Below are 11,620 nucleotides of genomic sequence, written 5' to 3'. Positions count from 1 at the left end.
CAGACAAGGTCGCCAGGTGCCCCGAGTCGGGCACGGCCTCCGTTCCGAGGAGAAGGTGGCGGCAGAAGCCGTCAGTGTGCGGACAAATCCCACGTACCAGGAATAAACCCGGGGCAGACGGGTGGAAGGAAGGAAGGGACTATAAAGCAGGAATCCGGGGACCTAGCCGGCACTCTGGGGTCTTGTGAGGGAGCAGGGTGGCTCCGCTCAGGGGACCGGAGTGGGCCGTGTGTGCCCTCCCCTGGCCCCCAGAGAGAAGCAGGGGGCAGAGCTGTCTCCTCCCTCCCTGCGGGAAGAGCTGGCACAGGCTGCTCGCCCTCACTGGAGAGGAGAAGCTTCAGGGATCCGCCAGGTGACCAGCATAGCGTTAGTGGGAACCGACGTGCCCTGCGCTGGCCCTGGTCCCCAGGTGGCAGGAAGAGGAGGCGCCCCTCCCGCCGCTGTTCCGTTCCCCCCTTTTCTCGCTCCTCAGCCGCCCACTTCCTCCACGTCCAGCGGCTTCTGCACTCGCCGGCCAGCGGCCGTGTCTGCAGACCTCGTCCCCGTCGAGGATTCTTCCCACCGAATTCCCCAGGAGACTGTTCCCAAAAGGTGTCACCCCCCCAAGTCAGCGTGACAGTCTGGGGCTGTCCTGCAAAGGTGCCCCCCCAATTCAGCCTGACAGTCTGGGGCTGTCCTGCAAAGGTGTCACCCCCCCAAGTCAGCGTGACAGTCTGGGGCTGTCCTGCAAGGGTGTCACCCCCCCAAGTCAGCGTGACAGTCTGGGGCTGTCCTGCAAAGGTGTCACCCCCCCCAAGTCAGCGTGACAGTCTGGGGCTGTCCTGCAAAGGTGTCACCCCCCCAAGTCAGCGTGACAGTCTGGGGCTGTCCTGCAAGGGTGTCACCCCCCCCAAGTCAGTGTGACAGTCTGGGGCTGTCCTGCAAGGGTGTCACCCCCCCAAGTCAGTGTGACAGTCTGGGGCTGTCCTGCAAAGGTGTCACCCCCCCAAGTCAGCGTGACAGTCTGGGGCTGTCCTGCAAGGGTGTCACCCCCCCAAGTCAGCGTGACAGTCTGGGGCTGTCCTGCAAGGGTGTCACCCCCCCAAGTCAGCGTGACAGTCTGGGGCTGTCCTGCAAGGGTGTCACCCCCCCAAGTCAGTGTGACAGTCTGGGGCTGTCCTGCAAAGGTGTCACCCCCCCAAGTCAGCGTGACAGTCTGGGGCTGTCCTGCAAAGGTGTCACCCCCCAAGTCAGCGTGACAGTCTGGGGCTGTCCTGCAAGGGTGTCACCCCCCCCAAGTCAGTGTGACAGTCTGGGGCTGTCCTGCAAGGGTGTCACCCCCCCAAGTCAGTGTGACAGTCTGGGGCTGTCCTGCAAGGGTGTCACCCCCCCAAGTCAGTGTGACAGTCTGGGGCTGTCCTGCAAAGGTGTCACCCCCCCAAGTCAGCGTGACAGTCTGGGGCTGTCCTGCAAAGGTGTCACCCCCCCAAGTCAGCGTGACAGTCTGGGGCTGTCCTGCAAGGGTGTCACCCCCCCAAGTCAGTGTGACAGTCTGGGGCTGTCCTGCAAGGGTGTCACCCCCCCAAGTCAGTGTGACAGTCTGGGGCTGTCCTGCAAAGGTGTCACCCCCCCAAGTCAGTGTGACAGTCTGGGGCTGTCCTGCAAGGGTGTCACCCCCCCAAGTCAGCGTGACAGTCTGGGGCTGTCCTGCAAGGGTGTCACCCCCCCAAGTCAGTGTGACAGTCTGGGGCTGTCCTGCAAGGGTGTCACCCCCCCAAGTCAGCGTGACAGTCTGGGGCTGTCCTGCAAAGGTGTCACCCCCCCAAGTCAGTGTGACAGTCTGGGGCTGTCCTGCAAGGGTGTCACCCCCCCAAGTCAGTGTGACAGTCTGGGGCTGTCCTGCAAGGGTGTCACCCCCCCAAGTCAGCGTGACAGTCTGGGGCTGTCCTGCAAAGGTGTCACCCCCCCAAGTCAGCGTGACAGTCTGGGGCTGTCCTGCAAGGGTGTCACCCCCCCCAAGTCAGTGTGACAGTCTGGGGCTGTCCTGCAAGGGTGTCACCCCCCCAAGTCAGTGTGACAGTCTGGGGCTGTCCTGCAAGGGTGTCACCCCCCCAAGTCAGCGTGACAGTCTGGGGCTGTCCTGCAAAGGTGTCACCCCCCCCAAGTCAGCGTGACAGTCTGGGGCTGTCCTGCAAGGGTGTCACCCCCCCAAGTCAGTGTGACAGTCTGGGGCTGTCCTGCAAAGGTGTCACCCCCCCAAGTCAGCGTGACAGTCTGGGGCTGTCCTGCAAGGGTGTCACCCCCCCAAGTCAGTGTGACAGTCTGGGGCTGTCCTGCAAAGGTGTCACCCCCCCCAAGTCAGTGTGACAGTCTGGGGCTGTCCTGCAAGGGTGTCACCCCCCCAAGTCAGCGTGACAGTCTGGGGCTGTCCTGCAAAGGTTTCCTGGCTCGGTGGACCCCGGGGCCACCTTCTCAGCTGGGTGGACCCAACATCAGCCCTCCTCCGCGCGGGCGGCTGTGGCCACTCAGGCGGGACTCGCGTGCTCTCTGCTCAGCTCCTCGAGCCTCAGCGCCCACGCGTGTGCAGGGCGCAGCTTCCAGCCATGTCACACGTGAGGACAGTGAGGCCCCGGGAGAGCAATTCACACAAACCATCCGGTGCGCAGTGGTAGAGTCAGGACTCAATGGTGACGGGAGTCCAAAGTCTGTGCACTGGACTGGCTTGGCCACCCCGGTTTCAGGAAAGAGCCTGTGCTGCTTCGTGTCTCCCTCCCGAGGACACTCCCATGTCCTCTGTGCCCTGTTTTTCACGCAGCTCCACCCGGCAGGCTCGCAGCCTTCAGTGACAGGACCACGGCGGGAAATGTCAGCGTCAGAGGGAAACTCAGGAGCAGCACGGTCCTGCGTGGGCGCCCCTGCACTGCCCTGCGGTGAGGTCACACGGCCCCTGCACTGCCCTGCGGTGAGGTCGTGCAGCGGCCGGTGGGCGCCTCTGTGTCGTCTCTGGCCAAGCTGCAAAGCCGCCCTGGCCCGCAGCCTGTGATGTCCCGTGGTCCTGGGCAGGGCGGCCGGCGCGTGCGGCGGGCCCAGAGCCGGCAGACGCGGGAGGGGAAGTTGGCCGGCCGCTGGCCGAGCTTCGCGTAAGCGTACCTCGCGGAGGCCGTCTGCTGTTTTTTCCTCTTTCAAGTCGAAACCTCTTCCCCTTTCCAGATGACAAATCACGAAGTTGGTTGCCCCAGATTGCTGCGGCCTCTCCCTGGGCGCGCATGGGCTGAGGCCGGGCACCAGATCGGGCTGAAGGTTGAGGCGAAAGACGAGCTTTGCAAAACGCCCACGCCCCTCTGAGTTTTCACGTCCGTCACTGCTTCATTCATGCATTCACTCAAAAGACATGCCTTGAGCACGGGCTGTTTGCGGGGCCCTCCTGCCAGCGGGGGATGGGGGGTGCGGGGGCAGGGCGGGCAGAGCGCCCTGGCAGCAGCACAGGGACAGAGGTGCCAGGCAGGGACAGTGTCCAGGGGACGCCACAGCCAGACAAGAGCCAGCAGTGGAGACACGGCTGGGGACTCTCAGTAGGGCGGCAGGGACGGGCCGGCGTGCGGGCTGTCCGGGGAGGCATCCAAGAACCAGGGCCCTGAACCGGGAGGAGGCGGCACAAGTCCCAGGAAAGGCGCGGTTGCCAGGGTGACCGGTGCAGGATGGGGGAGCGTGTTGGGAAGCAGGAGTGGGGGGGGCGTGTCGTCCACGTGCCTGTGTGCCGTGGTGAGGCTGCAGGTGTCCTTCTGGGCACTTAGGGGCAGGTACAGACAGCGACGAGTAGTGCCGACAGTCTCGCTGTCTCTGCCGCGGGGAGAACAGACCGGGCGGGGGAGTGGTGGGGGTCCCCGTGGGGAGCAGGCCAGGGCGTGAGGTCACTGGACGTGGGGTCCAGGACAGACGCCAGGCCGAGAAGAGAGAGCCTAGCGGATTCTAGTATGCATTTGGCGTGGAGAAAGGGAATTCGGGAGGACGGCAAGAAGGAGCTAGAAGGAGTGCCCGCTGCCGGGACGGCAGGACTCGGGCGGGAGCAGGTCTGGGCACAGGGACAGTCCAGTTTGGTTTCGGATATCTCAGCTTCTTCTGGATGCTCTGAGCACAGATGCCGTGTCTGGAGCTCGAGCGAAGGATCCAGACAGTGCAGACAATCTGGGGGGTGCAGGAGGTCGCACAGCGTCTCCCCAACATGCTGGTCCACCTGGAACCTCAGCACGCGGCCTTGCTGGGGAACGGCCTCTGCAGATGGGATCAGTCACGGGCCTCGAGGTTGTGGGGCGGGCCGTGGGGCGGGCCGAATAAACAAGGGGGAGGCAGGAGGAAGGTTGGGCGGAGGTGGAGGCAGAGGCCGGGGTTACGCACGGCGTGCGGGGGCTGCAGACGCCCCCCGAGCCGGGAGAGGCACAGGGCGGGGCCCCAGAGGGAGCCGGCACCCTGGTTCCAGACGCCCGGCCTCCCGCACGCTGAGAAAATAAATTCCTGCTGTTGCAAACCACCTCGTTTGTGGTGCCCGGTTAAGGACGCTGGCGGAGGGTCGGGCCCTTAGGATGGGCGCAGACAAGGCCTGGGCCGGGCGAGGCTCGGGGAGGGAGGCGAGGAGGGCCGAGCCTGACCGGTTGTTTCCTGCCCACACCAGGGACATCTGCAACAGCGGGAGCCGGCAGGCGTCTCCTTTCCCAATGTCCCGCCCGCCGCGCCCGCCGCAGCCTTCCTGCGCAAAGCTCGCGGCGTGAGGCCTCAGCGCTGCCCTGTCCCCAGCACTGAAGTCAGCCTAACGCTGTCTTTTCTGGCCTGGGAGAAGAGTCACAGATTTTTTTTTTAATATCAACTTTATTGAGACAATTGACATGCAACAAAATGCATCAATTTTCAGGGTAATTTCACTGAGTTTTGGCAAATTTATATGGGCACATTTCACTCCTCCCCACCCCGAGTTCCCTGGGCTCCTCCTCTTCTGCCAGCCCCTCCCCGGCCCTCCCCGCCTGGCTCCAGGCACCACCGATCTCTTTCCTGTCACCTACGCCGGGCGTCTCCCCTGGAATTTAATGTAGGCGGAACTCTCTGGAAGGTCCTCCTTTGTCCCTGGCTTCTTCCACTCTGCCGTTTCCGGAGTCTCCCGTGCTGCGAGCGGCCGTGCGCCGGCCCAGATGCGCCTCTCTTTGCAGTCCCGTTTAGTGGCCTGAGGTCGGCTGCTCCAAGTCGGCCGTGGTGGGGCGTTCCCGCCACGGAGAGTGGCCAGTGCCACCAGCTGGGCGTCCTGCTCCCGATGAGCCGGTGGAGGGACACGTCCTGTCTTTTGATAGTCAAAGTGGTTTTCGGGTCACTCTTCAGCCTGTACCAGCAGAGTGTCTTGTATCTCCCGCTGCCCTGTCCCCTCCCTGCCCACGCCTCACTCCCCACACGCTTTCCCAGGAGCTTGGCCGAGAGGGGCCTGCCCGGCTTCCCGAGGCGTCTCGGATGGAGACACGAAGCTGTGGTGCGTCCCTGGCTTGGCTGCCCGCGGCATGCTCCCTGCTGCCGCTGTCCCGGTCACGGGGCGAGCAGGTGCTGTGGGGGACCACGAGGTGCCCGGCTGCGGTCAGTCTGGAACCCCGTGCAGACTCAAGCGGCCTTGCAACGGAAGATGACACCACCGCGGGCTAAGGGCACACGCTCAGCGTCTCCCCCAGATGCCCGGTGCCCTGGTGAGAGAGGAGGAGCTTCCCTCGTGCTGAGACCAGCCTCGTTCACCCGAGATCCGGAGTCCTGTTCCCTCCTGAGTCCTCCTTCCCTCGGGGCTTTACCTCGCTGGGGGCTCCCGAGGGCTCTTTGGCCAGTGGGCTTCCGTCTAGACCCTCCCAACCGCCAGACAAGTTTCAGTGAAGTTGACCCTTGAAAGAAAGGGAAGGTACTTCTTTGCTCCTGGGGGTGCCCCGGGCTCTGATGCAGGCTCGCCCTCCTGCTTCCCGGAGCCCTGCAAACTCAGCATGAAGCAAACCACGGGCCAGCCGCTGCTACTCTCTGCCGTGGGCTACTTGTTGCACGCTTGCCCACCTGCGGGGAACCCAGGTCTGTCCCCGGGCCTCTCCCGCTCCTCCCGAGACAGGCAGCGTCCCGAGGTCCAGGGGCACCCACGGCCTCTCTCGCTGCCTCTCACTCCTGCCGTGCTCAGTGTCGCCACCCGTCCCTCCCCCCAGCATCTCCACCACGAGGGCCTTCAGGTTTCCCGGACATCTAACCCTAGCTCTAACCCCAACCCTTGCAGCAAGCGGAGCTCTGTGCGACACTATTGCACCTTGCACAGGAGCCTGACACCTGCAGTCCCGAGTCCTGACTCTGCTCTGTGGGTGTTTCTCGTGTGCACGGGCAGCCCAGGCAAGCGCATGCAGGTCACTTCTCTGTGCCAAGGAGACATCCATCAGCCCGGCTCTCCCGGGGCCTGGGCGCACACGCAGCGCTCTCTCTGGCTGTGGTTACACTCGGGAACTCGGAGAGCAGCCGGCCGGCCGCGGGCTCCTCTGCTTCCTCCCAGGCCAGCCGCCGGCTCATGTGATCGCGAGTCACTAAACCGTGCTGTACTTCCTTGCCCTTCAGCGCAGCAAGATGGTTACGAAACACCCGGGGACTCGGGCAGATGGTGGCCAGATAGGGGGCTGTATCTGATTAGATAGCTGTCTGAACTCCCGCTGCTGCGAGGCGGGGCAGGCCCCCCACAAATCAAACCGGCGCACTGCAGGGCCGGCTGGCTGCGCTGAGAGCTGGCGGGGCTGTGGGCACAGCGGGGTGAGAAATCCCCCCCTGCGGTGCCGCCCAGGACTTTCCTCCTCAGGCCTTGCTCGGGGGACAGCAGGAGTGCTTCGTGCTGACGACTGTTTGATTTGCCAGAAAGTCCTCCTCCGGATGAGCCGAAATCTACTGAGCTCCCCTCCTGCTGCTGTTGTCTCTGCACCCGGCGGCGTGGTTCCCGGCACGGTGTGTGTGGAGCCCGCAGGGAGCAGGAGGGGAACCGAGAGGGCTGCTTCCTTCCGCGTGGCAGCTCTTCACGGTCTGCTGACGGCTTCTGTGCCGTTCCCTGACGCTCTCATTCGGGGACTGAGCACCCTCGGTGCCTGTGACTCTGTAGAGGGGCCTGGCCCCAGGTTGCCGTCCTGGGTGTCGTTTACATCTCACCCAAGACGTGCAAGGTGCCCAGGCCTGGAAGAAACGATCCACTCATCACCCGTCTGATCAGCGTACGGATCAGAGTAGGAATCTTCGCTTCCACGCCCGAACCCGCCCCCCGGTGCCACCAAGGGCTGAGTGACTGGGCTCCCGGCGTCCCCACCCTTCTGGGGGGGAGGCATTTCCCAGCTCTTCCCGTCGGGAGGCGGAGCTGCTTCCCCAGCCCAAGCGCCGCCTAGACTCTCGGCGGTCAGCGGAGCACGGCACAGGTGCGCGCGTGCTGGCCCGGGTCTGGCCGGGGAGGTCTCTGTTGGACGTCCGGCGCCTGTGTGAGGAGGAGAGAGCTCACGTGGGACACCTGCGTCGTGCATTCTGCCCCAGCCTGCGCTGGCCAACCTGCCCACAGCACACGGTGCAGGGCGGGGGCTGGCCCAGTTGGTGGAGCCGCCCAGCCCACCGGGGGACCAGAGGGGACAGGATTGCACAGCACGGGGGTGTCGGGGCTGTGGCTCACGCCGTGTTGTTTTGGCGACAGGTCGTCAACACTCCACACCAGCAGCACTGCCCAGGACAGGATTATCTATCACAGCGGCTCGTGTCAGACTTGTCATCCACGACGCTCGCCTGGTAACTGTACCTGTCCCAGTTTCTCGCCCTGCGCTGTGGGTGCGGTGGTTTCCGGTTGCGTGTGGCGATGGAACGCTCAAGCGAGCCGAGCCTCAGCGGAGACGCGCCCTAAACCTGGCATGCACGCCCAATCCTGAAGGCCTAGTATAAAAAAAAGGTAAAATGTCCCCTGGCTAATTTCTATACTGATTACGTGTCGAAGGCATTATATTTTGGATATATTGAGTCAAAACAAAAATATTTTGAAATTTCATTTCCTCAGTTCCTTTTTACCTTTTTAATGTGGCTACTAGAAAATTAAAAATTACCTGCATGGCTCGTGTTCTATGTCTGCTGGACAACAGCGTTCCAGGCAGGATCCTTCTGGTCTACATGTTTGGAAATTCCTTATTTGTTCATTTATTTACTTAATCAGAGACAGGATCTCTGTCGCCCAGGCTGGAGTGCAGTGGTGGGATCACAGCTCACAGCAGCCTCCAACTCCTGGCCTCAAGTGATCCTCCTCCTGCCTCAGCCTCCTGAGCTGCTGGGACCACAGGCGTGCGCACCGTCCCAGGCTAACTTTTAGATTTATTTTTTTGTAGAGATGGTGCCTTGCTACATTTCTCAGGCTGGTCTCAAATTCCTGGGCTCAAGCGATCCTCCCGCCTCAGTCTCCTAGGGTGCTGGGATTACAGGCATGAGCCGCCGTGGTGCCTGGGGGAAATTTTCTTACCTCTGTGTCTTGTTGCTTCCAGCTCAGAATTCCAGCCGCATAAAAGCATGTGGAGTCCTGAGCACTACCTGTAGTGTCAGTCATCCGCTGCAGACCCAGTTGTGCAGCCAAGTTTGACAAGCATCTTTCCCTTTTTCTTCCCAGTCATTGATCTAGAATGGTTCTGACCTGCACAAGATCAATAGAATGATCCTGGCTGGGCACGGTGACTCACGCCTGTAAGCCTAACACTCTGGGAGGATTGCTCAAGGTCAGGAGTTCGAAACCAGCCTGATCGAGAGCAAGACCCGTCTCTACTATAAATAGAAAGAAATTACCTGGACAACTAAAAATAGATAGAAAAAATCAGCCAGGCATGGTGGTGCATGCCTATAGTCCCAGCTACTCGGGAGGCTGAGGGAAGAGGATCGCCTGAGCCCAGGAGTCTGAGGTTACTGTGAGCTAGGCTGACGCCACGGCACTCACTCTAGCCTGGGCAACAAAGCGAGACTCTGTCTCCAAAAAAGAAAAAAAAAATAAATAAATAAAGGAAGACAGAAAATGGTCGTGATGATGACGACCTCAATTTCCACTCCTGGGAGTTCCCCTGTCCCCCGGGGCCCCCGGCTGCCTGCCCTCCCCAGACAGCTGCTCTTGTCCCTCCTCTCCTCTTGTCCCTCCCCTCTTCTCTCCACGTGACCTGGTTTCTCTTGTGCTGAGAGCATGGGAGCAGCCGGCAAAGCTGCCCTGTGAGCACGGACCCCCTGGACCCCCTCTGCCAACCTCCCCTCCCCACGCTGCACCCTCTGCTAACCTCCCCTCGCCTCCCTCCGCCTCCCCAGTGCGTGCGGCCCCCATGGCACACTCAGCAGGGGCGCGGAGCGAGCACGTCTCCCCGCCCTCCCCCGCACCGTCCACGCCGCCCTCCCTGCCCTCCCCCGCACCGTCCACGCCGCCCTCCCCGCCCTCCCCGGCACCGTCCACGTGCCCTCCCTGCCCTCCCCCGCACCGTCCAGGCGCCCTCCCCGCCCTCCCCCGCACCGTCCACGCCGCCCTCCCCGCCCTCCCCCGCACCGTCCACGCGTCCTCCCCGCCCTCCCCCGCACCGTCCACGCGCCCTCCCCGCCCTCCCCCGCACCGTCCACGCCGCCCTCTCCCGCTCTCCCCGGCACCATCCACGCGTCCTCCCCGCTCTCCCCCGCACCGTCCACGCGCCCTCCCCGCTCTCCCCCGCACCTTCCACGCCACCCTCCCCGCCCTCCCCCGCACCGTCCACGCGTCCTCCTCGCCCTCCCCCGCACCGTCCACGCCGCCCTCTCCCGCTCTCCCCGGCACCATCCACGCGTCCTCCCCGCTCTCCCCCGCACCGTCCACGCGCCCTCCCCGCTCTCCCCCGCACCTTCCACGCCACCCTCCCCGCCCTCCCCCGCACCGTCCACGCGTCCTCCTCGCCCTCCCCCGCACCGTCCATGCGCCCTCCCTGCCCTCCAGGGCACAGTCCACGCCGCCCTCCCCGCTCTCCCCCGCACCTTCCACGCCACCCTCCCCGCCCTCCCCCGCACCGTCCATGCGCCCTCCCCGCCCTCCCCTGAACCGTCCACGCCGCCCTCCCTGCCCTCCCCCGCACCGTCCACGCCGCCCTCCCCGCGGGGCTGTCCTCGCCGCCAGGCACGCGCCTCGTTTCTTCCGTCTGGAGCAAGAGTTTGCTTTTCCCTCCAGCGTCCCCGCCGGCTCCTGCCCAGCTCTGCGTCCCTCGCGCGGACCCCCGGCGCACGTGTGCGTGTCCTCTCCTCTCTGTGCCTTTCCCACGCGGGTCCCTGCACCGCTCCCCGCAGACCTGCCCAGACCGCAGCCCTGTCCCTGCTGCCGCGCCGGCCGTCTGCTCCGTGTGGACGTGGTAGGTTCTCGCTGTTTCCTGCAATGCCATCTCCCGTCCATGTGGCCACTCGCCGGTGCTCCCGGTGTCTGCGGAGGGAGAGACTGGGGCGCGGGGCGGGGACTCGGAAGGCCGGGCCGCGCGTTCCGAATCTGCTGCCCGGGTCGGCTCACTCGCGGGCAAAGCGCTGGACACCTTTATGTGCCGGCGGTTTCTTTTCATCTGTGAAATGGAGGCAATGATATCCATTTCCCCAAAATCGATTGTCAGGGTTAAATGAAATAAACTTTCTACATACCGTGTTTCCCTGAGAATAAGACCTCCCCATAAAATAAGCCCCAGCAGGATGTCTAAGCATGTGCGCAATAGAAGCCCCACCCCGAAAATAAGCCCTAGTGACGGGCCTGGCTGCGCAGCGCATCTGCACAACCCATGCGTGTCGTTGCGGAGCGGGAAAGAACACGAGCAGCCCTTCTCATCTGCCCCATCGTGACAGCTGCTGTCCCAGAGGTGACCGGAAAGGTGTGGGCAGCCCCACCAACAAGGTCGGCTCCCCCTGTCAGGTCCCCGCCATCCTGTGCATGCTGCAAGCTGAGACTTTGAGGGGAAAATAGCACATCCCCTGAAAACAAGCCCCGGGTGTCTTCTTGAGGAAAAATGCATATAAGACCCTGTCTGATTTTCGGGGAAACGAGGTAGTGTTACAGAAGCATAATTCGCGTGAACAGCATGATTTACAGTCACGAGAGAAAGGAAGGAGCGAGCTGGGCCACCCAGAGGCGTGCCACCTCTCTTCCTAGCAGGGCTCACCGAGGCTCCCTAAGGGGGAAGTTCGGGACCTTCCTCGGGGATCTGTGGTCCGACCGGTGCTTGTCGTGGACCCCAGTGGAGGAGGTGACACGGTTTCCCCGTGAGCTCCAGGGCTCCTCCCAAGCTGGACCCAGGCAGTGGCCCCGGGACGATGGGAACGCAGGTCCCCGCTGTCCCCAAGTGGGTTGAGTGTGACATGTGACCACATGGCGCAGAGAGCGGCTAACAGAGCTTTTGAGAGCACCCGAGGGGGGTGTCTCTGTTTCTCGCTGGGGCCGGGCCTCCTCCTGCGGCCGCCGGGTGCCCACCTGCGAGGGGCTGTCTGCCAGGTGCGGTGCCCCGTGCATCCTGTCCTCGCCCGGGGCAGAAGTCATGCGGGCTTTTCAGGTTTTCTAGTCCTTTTTTTTAAAAAAAAAAAAAAAAAAACAACAACAACCTGGGGAGCTCTTCAGAGAACTTCA

This window comes from Microcebus murinus, chromosome 5 (genome assembly GCF_040939455.1).
Source record: "Microcebus murinus isolate Inina chromosome 5, M.murinus_Inina_mat1.0, whole genome shotgun sequence".
In the NCBI taxonomy this organism is placed as follows: domain Eukaryota; kingdom Metazoa; phylum Chordata; class Mammalia; order Primates; family Cheirogaleidae; genus Microcebus; species Microcebus murinus.
This window is presented reverse-complemented; position numbering follows the sequence as displayed.